Here is a 7,802-nt window from a genome sequence, read left to right as displayed (position 1 = left end):
AGGTTTGGACTCCCAGCGACGTCCGCTCCCTGGGACATCGGAGTCTGCGTCATGAGGGGTTGGCTGTCCGGGCAAGTAGTGCTCTGGGAGCTGAGATGGTCCCAGACACTCTCTGGGTCTCCCTGTGTGGGTCTGGCTGCTTCTTCCGTGCTGGCTGGGGCGTCAGGGCAGCTGGTGTCGGCCTTAGTCTGGTTTGTGTCGATCGTGGGATGTTCAACCATGTTCCCGGACTGCTTGGCGACAGCCTCAGGCTGGTTGGAGGCTGTCCCCGGCTGTTCGGTGACGGGCCCTGGCTGAGGGGTGGTGGTCTCGGGACGGCCGGCAGCAGCCCCTTCATGGGATGGTGCGTTGGGCTGTGGGGTCCTTGGCTTGGGAACCTCTCCCAAGGAGGTCAGCTTCGACGCCACCTGTTGCTGAACTTTCTGGCGCTGTAGTTGCTGTTGTCCTCTGGTGGTCTTGGGACAGAAGCTACGGGTGTGGCCGACCTGGCCACAGCCTAGGCACTGAGGTGCCCTCCCTCGCACGGTCACCAGGAACTGGATGCCCTCGTCTTCCAGGGAGATGAGGTGGGGGATCTCGTGCTGTCTCTGCTTCGGGATCTCCAGACGCAGGTTCCTCACCCCCGTCCTGAGGCCTCGCTCGTTCTCAAAGGTGCGGACACCACGGATCTTTCCCAGTTCCTGGAAATGCCTGACAAAAACTTGGTCGCTGATGTCTTCCGGCACCCAATGGATGCGTATATCGACCACGCTACCAGAGGCCGAGGAGAAGGTACCAGAGACGTTGTTGGGGAGGTCCAGGGTGTCTTCCAGTAGACACATGTCCACTGCCGCCTCAGACTTGAAGGTCAGGTGGACCTCCCTCGGATCTTCTCCTCTCCACAGAGAGTAGACATCTCCTTTTGCAATGCCGATCCCCGTCAGGGCGGCGATGATGGCGTCCTGGGAGAGTCCTGACGCGTTCCGGCCCGTTAGGTGAAGTTTCACAGAGCATTGTTTTACTTTGTCATCTCTGTCCCCTTCCCGCAGTTTTATTTTCCATACCCCGACAGAAGATGGAGGGAAGAGGGACGGCTGGCTAGTCGTTGGGGTCTGGGCTCCCCGAAGGCGATCCGCATACGAAAAGCGGGGAGTCGGTTCCTTATCCTTGGAGCCTGCAGTGGAGGTCAGGTCCAAAATCCCTCTGGAATTGCGAGAAGTCGCGGTCATGGCTGTAGCTCGGTGGTCCAAGGGAAGCAACCAGTGTCAAAAAACGGGATTGTTTCCCTTTAATTTCTCTCCGCAGACAGCTTAATCAGAAAAACCCGCATGGGTTGCGGACAGTCCTGAGTCGGCGGTGTGCGGTGGAAAAATCTCAGCTTCAGTGGTAAATGTTAAGAACAGATACTACACTTTGATCTTAGCCAAAAGGCCGAGAAGCGATAACCCCTCCGGACTCAAAAATCAAGTGCCATGAAAGTTGCAGACACTTACAAACAGGGACGCTGCCCTTCCATACTTGACAAAGCTACATTTTCAACCCACCAATTGCACACCCATCCCCCCATTCCTTTATCCTGAAGGTCCATTTCGTCCCACTCAACGTTGTTATTTAAAAGTAAGCCACTATGCACTGCAAAAACACCCTTTCCTGCACAAAATGGTTCTTTTCACAGCTTGAACAACGTCAGGCCGACGTCAGGTAAGTCTCTCTCTCTCTGACCACAGTACATACAGAGGAGAGGTATGCTGTGTAAACACACTCGACACAGACACACAAACAAACAAATAACATTTGAGAAAAAAACATGATACTCACCTCTTCCATCCAATACGATGTCGCTCATCAAGCGTGATCATAATTATCTGCAAAATGTATCAACAGTTAGGAAATCAAATACATAATAAACAAAACAATGAAACATTGGAACAACAGAGAAAAAATACACCAAAAAGAACAAGAAAACTAAACAGAAAGACGCCGGGAGGAAAAAAAATGATGCCAACTGCACCCGGTGTTCCCAGGCGGTCACCCATCCAAGTACTAACCGGGCCCGACGTTGCTTAACTTCGGTGATCGGACGAGAACCGGTGCTTTCAACGTGGTATGGCCGTTGGCGAAAGTGGAGGGAAATTTAAGCTCTATATATCGATGCAAACTGCACAAGCCCACCATCAAAATCAACACTGCATTCCGGGACGACTCCCCCTACTAAAGAAAAGACAATCTTGGCCGTCCTTCACCATCAGCAACAATTATCCTATCCGTCAGCTAGTTGTAAAAAAAAAAAAATTAAAACAATGAAAAAAACAATATACTACCACCAAGGAGACAAACAAAAGAAGAATAGAAAAAAAACACGGAAAAAAATGATGCCAACTGCACCCGGTGTTCCCAGGCGGTCACCCATCCAAGTACTAACCGGGCCCGACGTTGCTTAACTTCGGTGATCGGACGAGAACCGGTGCTTTCAACGTGGTATGGCCGTTGGCGAGAGAGGAGTGAAAATTAAGCTCTATATATCAATGCAAAGTGCACAACCATGCACACTGACTGATATCGAAAGTAAGACGTTTCTCTCTCTCTCTCTCTCTCTCTCTCTCTCTCTCTCTCTCTCTCTCTCTCCACAATAAAAGGCATATTTACTCACTACACATCATAACCCTTTTTTTCAAAGCTTTGGGTGTGTGCTCATGACTTTTGAATTGGATTATTACTCCTCGTTGTGAGGAGAGGGCCGAGCCTGGAGGTACTGCAATACCAGGACAACCCGTGGCGAAGGCGGAGCAAGCCCCTGACACTTCACCTGAGTTCAAAAATCAGTTTAATATCGAAGCCCCCTTGTCGGGAGCGTATCAGATATTAAGCTGATAAGAACAGATACTACACTTTGATCTTAGCCAAAAGGCCGAGAAGCGATAACCCCTCCGGACTCAAAAATCAAGTGCCATGAAAGTTGCAGACACTTACAAACAGGGACGCTGCCCTTCCATACTTGACAAAGCTACATTTTCAACCCACCAATTGCACACCCATCCCCCCATTCCTTTATCCTGAAGGTCCATTTCGTCCCACTCAACGTTGTTATTTAAAAGTAAGCCACTATGCACTGCAAAAACACCCTTTCCTGCACAAAATGGTTCTTTTCACAGCTTGAACAACGTCAGGCCGACGTCAGGTAAGTCTCTCTCTCTCTGACCACAGTACATACAGAGGAGAGGTATGCTGTGTAAACACACTCGACACAGACACACAAACAAACAAATAACATTTGAGAAAAAAACATGATACTCACCTCTTCCATCCAATACGATGTCGCTCATCAAGCGTGATCATAATTATCTGCAAAATGTATCAACAGTTAGGAAATCAAATACATAATAAACAAAACAATGAAACATTGGAACAACAGAGAAAAAATACACCAAAAAGAACAAGAAAACTAAACAGAAAGACGCCGGGAGGAAAAAAAATGATGCCAACTGCACCCGGTGTTCCCAGGCGGTCACCCATCCAAGTACTAACCGGGCCCGACGTTGCTTAACTTCGGTGATCGGACGAGAACCGGTGCTTTCAACGTGGTATGGCCGTTGGCGAAAGTGGAGGGAAATTTAAGCTCTATATATCGATGCAAACTGCACAAGCCCACCATCAAAATCAACACTGCATTCCGGGACGACTCCCCCTACTAAAGAAAAGACAATCTTGGCCGTCCTTCACCATCAGCAACAATTATCCTATCCGTCAGCTAGTTGTAAAAAAAAAAAAATTAAAACAATGAAAAAAACAATATACTACCACCAAGGAGACAAACAAAAGAAGAATAGAAAAAAAACACGGAAAAAAATGATGCCAACTGCACCCGGTGTTCCCAGGCGGTCACCCATCCAAGTACTAACCGGGCCCGACGTTGCTTAACTTCGGTGATCGGACGAGAACCGGTGCTTTCAACGTGGTATGGCCGTTGGCGAGAGAGGAGTGAAAATTAAGCTCTATATATCAATGCAAAGTGCACAACCATGCACACTGACTGATATCGAAAGTAAGACGTTTCTCTCTCTCTCTCTCTCTCTCTCTCTCTCTCTCTCTCTCTCTCTCTCTCCACAATAAAAGGCATATTTACTCACTACACAATCATCATAAACCTTTGTTTCAAAGCTTTGGGTGTGTGCTCATGACTTTTGAATTGGATTATTACTCCTCGTTGTGAGGAGAGGGCCGAGCCTGGAGGTACTGCAATACCAGGACAACCCGTGGCGAAGGCGGAGCAAGCCCCTGACACTTCACCTGAGTTCAAAAATCAGTTTAATATCGAAGCCCCCTTGTCGGGAGCGTATCAGATATTAAGCTGATAAGAACAGATACTACACTTTGATCTTAGCCAAAAGGCCGAGAAGCGATAACCCCTCCGGACTCAAAAATCAAGTGCCATGAAAGTTGCAGACACTTACAAACAGGGACGCTGCCCTTCCATACTTGACAAAGCTACATTTTCAACCCACCAATTGCACACCCATCCCCCCATTCCTTTATCCTGAAGGTCCATTTCGTCCCACTCAACGTTGTTATTTAAAAGTAAGCCACTATGCACTGCAAAAACACCCTTTCCTGCACAAAATGGTTCTTTTCACAGCTTGAACAACGTCAGGCCGACGTCAGGTAAGTCTCTCTCTCTCTGACCACAGTACATACAGAGGAGAGGTATGCTGTGTAAACACACTCGACACAGACACACAAACAAACAAATAACATTTGAGAAAAAAACATGATACTCACCTCTTCCATCCAATACGATGTCGCTCATCAAGCGTGATCATAATTATCTGCAAAATGTATCAACAGTTAGGAAATCAAATACATAATAAACAAAACAATGAAACATTGGAACAACAGAGAAAAAATACACCAAAAAGAACAAGAAAACTAAACAGAAAGACGGGAGGGAAAAAAATGATGCCAACTGCACCCGGTGTTCCCAGGCGGTCACCCATCCAAGTACTAACCGGGCCCGACGTTGCTTAACTTCGGTGATCGGACGAGAACCGGTGCTTTCAACGTGGTATGGCCGTTGGCGAAAGTGGAGGGAAATTTAAGCTCTATATATCGATGCAAACTGCACAAGCCCACCATCAAAATCAACACTGCATTCCGGGACGACTCCCCCTACTAAAGAAAAGACAATCTTGGCCGTCCTTCACCATCAGCAACAATTATCCTATCCGTCAGCTAGTTGTAAAAAAAAAAAAATTAAAACAATGAAAAAAACAATATACTACCACCAAGGAGACAAACAAAAGAAGAATAGAAAAAAAACACGGAAAAAAATGATGCCAACTGCACCCGGTGTTCCCAGGCGGTCACCCATCCAAGTACTAACCGGGCCCGACGTTGCTTAACTTCGGTGATCGGACGAGAACCGGTGCTTTCAACGTGGTATGGCCGTTGGCGAGAGAGGAGTGAAAATTAAGCTCTATATATCAATGCAAAGTGCACAACCATGCACACTGACTGATATCGAAAGTAAGACGTTTCTCTCTCTCTCTCTCTCTCTCTCTCTCTCTCTCTCTCTCTCTCTCTCCACAATAAAAGGCATATTTACTCACTACACAATCATCATAAACCTTTGTTTCAAAGCTTTGGGTGTGTGCTCATGACTTTTGAATTGGATTATTACTCCTCGTTGTGAGGAGAGGGCCGAGCCTGGAGGTACTGCAATACCAGGACAACCCGTGGCGAAGGCGGAGCAAGCCCCTGACACTTCACCTGAGTTCAAAAATCAGTTTAATATCGAAGCCCCCTTGTCGGGAGCGTATCAGATATTAAGCTGATAAGAACAGATACTACACTTTGATCTTAGCCAAAAGGCCGAGAAGCGATAACCCCTCCGGACTCAAAAATCAAGTGCCATGAAAGTTGCAGACACTTACAAACAGGGACGCTGCCCTTCCATACTTGACAAAGCTACATTTTCAACCCACCAATTGCACACCCATCCCCCCATTCCTTTATCCTGAAGGTCCATTTCGTCCCACTCAACGTTGTTATTTAAAAGTAAGCCACTATGCACTGCAAAAACACCCTTTCCTGCACAAAATGGTTCTTTTCACAGCTTGAACAACGTCAGGCCGACGTCAGGTAAGTCTCTCTCTCTCTGACCACAGTACATACAGAGGAGAGGTATGCTGTGTAAACACACTCGACACAGACACACAAACAAACAAATAACATTTGAGAAAAAAACATGATACTCACCTCTTCCATCCAATACGATGTCGCTCATCAAGCGTGATCATAATTATCTGCAAAATGTATCAACAGTTAGGAAATCAAATACATAATAAACAAAACAATGAAACATTGGAACAACAGAGAAAAAATACACCAAAAAGAACAAGAAAACTAAACAGAAAGACGGGAGGGAAAAAAATGATGCCAACTGCACCCGGTGTTCCCAGGCGGTCACCCATCCAAGTACTAACCGGGCCCGACGTTGCTTAACTTCGGTGATCGGACGAGAACCGGTGCTTTCAACGTGGTATGGCCGTTGGCGAAAGTGGAGGGAAATTTAAGCTCTATATATCGATGCAAACTGCACAAGCCCACCATCAAAATCAACACTGCATTCCGGGACGACTCCCCCTACTAAAGAAAAGACAATCTTGGCCGTCCTTCACCATCAGCAACAATTATCCTATCCGTCAGCTAGTTGTAAAAAAAAAAAAAAAAATTAAAACAATGAAAAAAACAATATACTACCACCAAGGAGACAAACAAAAGAAGAATAGAAAAAAAACACGGAAAAAAATGATGCCAACTGCACCCGGTGTTCCCAGGCGGTCACCCATCCAAGTACTAACCGGGCCCGACGTTGCTTAACTTCGGTGATCGGACGAGAACCGGTGCTTTCAACGTGGTATGGCCGTTGGCGAGAGAGGAGTGAAAATTAAGCTCTATATATCAATGCAAAGTGCACAACCATGCACACTGACTGATATCGAAAGTAAGACGTTTCTCTCTCTCTCTCTCTCTCTCTCTCTCTCTCTCTCTCTCTCTCCACAATAAAAGGCATATTTACTCACTACACAATCATCATAAACCTTTGTTTCAAAGCTTTGGGTGTGTGCTCATGACTTTTGAATTGGATTATTACTCCTCGTTGTGAGGAGAGGGCCGAGCCTGGAGGTACTGCAATACCAGGACAACCCGTGGCGAAGGCGGAGCAAGCCCCTGACACTTCACCTGAGTTCAAAAATCAGTTTAATATCGAAGCCCCCTTGTCGGGAGCGTATCAGATATTAAGCTGATAAGAACAGATACTACACTTTGATCTTAGCCAAAAGGCCGAGAAGCGATAACCCCTCCGGACTCAAAAATCAAGTGCCATGAAAGTTGCAGACACTTACAAACAGGGACGCTGCCCTTCCATACTTGACAAAGCTACATTTTCAACCCACCAATTGCACACCCATCCCCCCATTCCTTTATCCTGAAGGTCCATTTCGTCCCACTCAACGTTGTTATTTAAAAGTAAGCCACTATGCACTGCAAAAACACCCTTTCCTGCACAAAATGGTTCTTTTCACAGCTTGAACAACGTCAGGCCGACGTCAGGTAAGTCTCTCTCTCTCTGACCACAGTACATACAGAGGAGAGGTATGCTGTGTAAACACACTCGACACAGACACACAAACAAACAAATAACATTTGAGAAAAAAACATGATACTCACCTCTTCCATCCAATACGATGTCGCTCATCAAGCGTGATCATAATTATCTGCAAAATGTATCAACAGTTAGGAAATCAAATACATAATAAACAAAA

General features: G+C 46.3%; 12 non-coding genes and 1 pseudogene across 12 annotated transcripts; all 13 read right to left on the bottom strand.

Annotated features, from left to right (window-relative positions):
* Positions 1–1,337: 1,337 nt before the first annotated feature.
* On the bottom strand, positions 1,338–1,422 carry LOC138977663 (U2 spliceosomal RNA; annotated as a pseudogene).
* Positions 1,423–1,978: 556 nt separating this feature from the next.
* On the bottom strand, positions 1,979–2,097 carry LOC138977573 (5S ribosomal RNA). Its single transcript, XR_011459371.1, has one exon. It is a non-coding gene; the product is annotated as a 5S ribosomal RNA (ribosomal RNA).
* Positions 2,098–2,352: 255 nt separating this feature from the next.
* LOC138977572 (5S ribosomal RNA) lies at positions 2,353–2,471 on the bottom strand. Its single transcript, XR_011459370.1, has one exon. It is a non-coding gene; the product is annotated as a 5S ribosomal RNA (ribosomal RNA).
* A 235-nt stretch (positions 2,472–2,706) lies between these two features.
* LOC138977651 (U2 spliceosomal RNA) lies at positions 2,707–2,899 on the bottom strand. Its single transcript, XR_011459442.1, has one exon. It is a non-coding gene; the product is annotated as a U2 spliceosomal RNA (small nuclear RNA).
* Positions 2,900–3,455: 556 nt separating this feature from the next.
* Positions 3,456–3,574, bottom strand: LOC138977571 (5S ribosomal RNA). Its single transcript, XR_011459369.1, has one exon. It is a non-coding gene; the product is annotated as a 5S ribosomal RNA (ribosomal RNA).
* A 255-nt stretch (positions 3,575–3,829) lies between these two features.
* On the bottom strand, positions 3,830–3,948 carry LOC138977569 (5S ribosomal RNA). Its single transcript, XR_011459367.1, has one exon. It is a non-coding gene; the product is annotated as a 5S ribosomal RNA (ribosomal RNA).
* A 239-nt stretch (positions 3,949–4,187) lies between these two features.
* On the bottom strand, positions 4,188–4,380 carry LOC138977650 (U2 spliceosomal RNA). Its single transcript, XR_011459441.1, has one exon. It is a non-coding gene; the product is annotated as a U2 spliceosomal RNA (small nuclear RNA).
* A 553-nt stretch (positions 4,381–4,933) lies between these two features.
* On the bottom strand, positions 4,934–5,052 carry LOC138977568 (5S ribosomal RNA). The gene has a single exon (XR_011459366.1). It is a non-coding gene; the product is annotated as a 5S ribosomal RNA (ribosomal RNA).
* Positions 5,053–5,307: 255 nt separating this feature from the next.
* Positions 5,308–5,426, bottom strand: LOC138977567 (5S ribosomal RNA). The gene has a single exon (XR_011459365.1). It is a non-coding gene; the product is annotated as a 5S ribosomal RNA (ribosomal RNA).
* A 237-nt stretch (positions 5,427–5,663) lies between these two features.
* LOC138977649 (U2 spliceosomal RNA) lies at positions 5,664–5,856 on the bottom strand. Its single transcript, XR_011459440.1, has one exon. It is a non-coding gene; the product is annotated as a U2 spliceosomal RNA (small nuclear RNA).
* A 553-nt stretch (positions 5,857–6,409) lies between these two features.
* On the bottom strand, positions 6,410–6,528 carry LOC138977566 (5S ribosomal RNA). The gene has a single exon (XR_011459364.1). It is a non-coding gene; the product is annotated as a 5S ribosomal RNA (ribosomal RNA).
* Positions 6,529–6,787: 259 nt separating this feature from the next.
* On the bottom strand, positions 6,788–6,906 carry LOC138977565 (5S ribosomal RNA). Its single transcript, XR_011459363.1, has one exon. It is a non-coding gene; the product is annotated as a 5S ribosomal RNA (ribosomal RNA).
* Positions 6,907–7,139: 233 nt separating this feature from the next.
* Positions 7,140–7,332, bottom strand: LOC138977647 (U2 spliceosomal RNA). Its single transcript, XR_011459439.1, has one exon. It is a non-coding gene; the product is annotated as a U2 spliceosomal RNA (small nuclear RNA).
* Positions 7,333–7,802: the final 470 nt, after the last annotated feature.

Source organism: Littorina saxatilis, linkage group LG9, assembly GCF_037325665.1.
Source record: "Littorina saxatilis isolate snail1 linkage group LG9, US_GU_Lsax_2.0, whole genome shotgun sequence".
NCBI classification, from domain to species: domain Eukaryota; kingdom Metazoa; phylum Mollusca; class Gastropoda; order Littorinimorpha; family Littorinidae; genus Littorina; species Littorina saxatilis.
The sequence above is the reverse complement of the archived record's forward strand: the minus strand, read 5'-3'. Positions and strand labels throughout refer to the sequence as shown.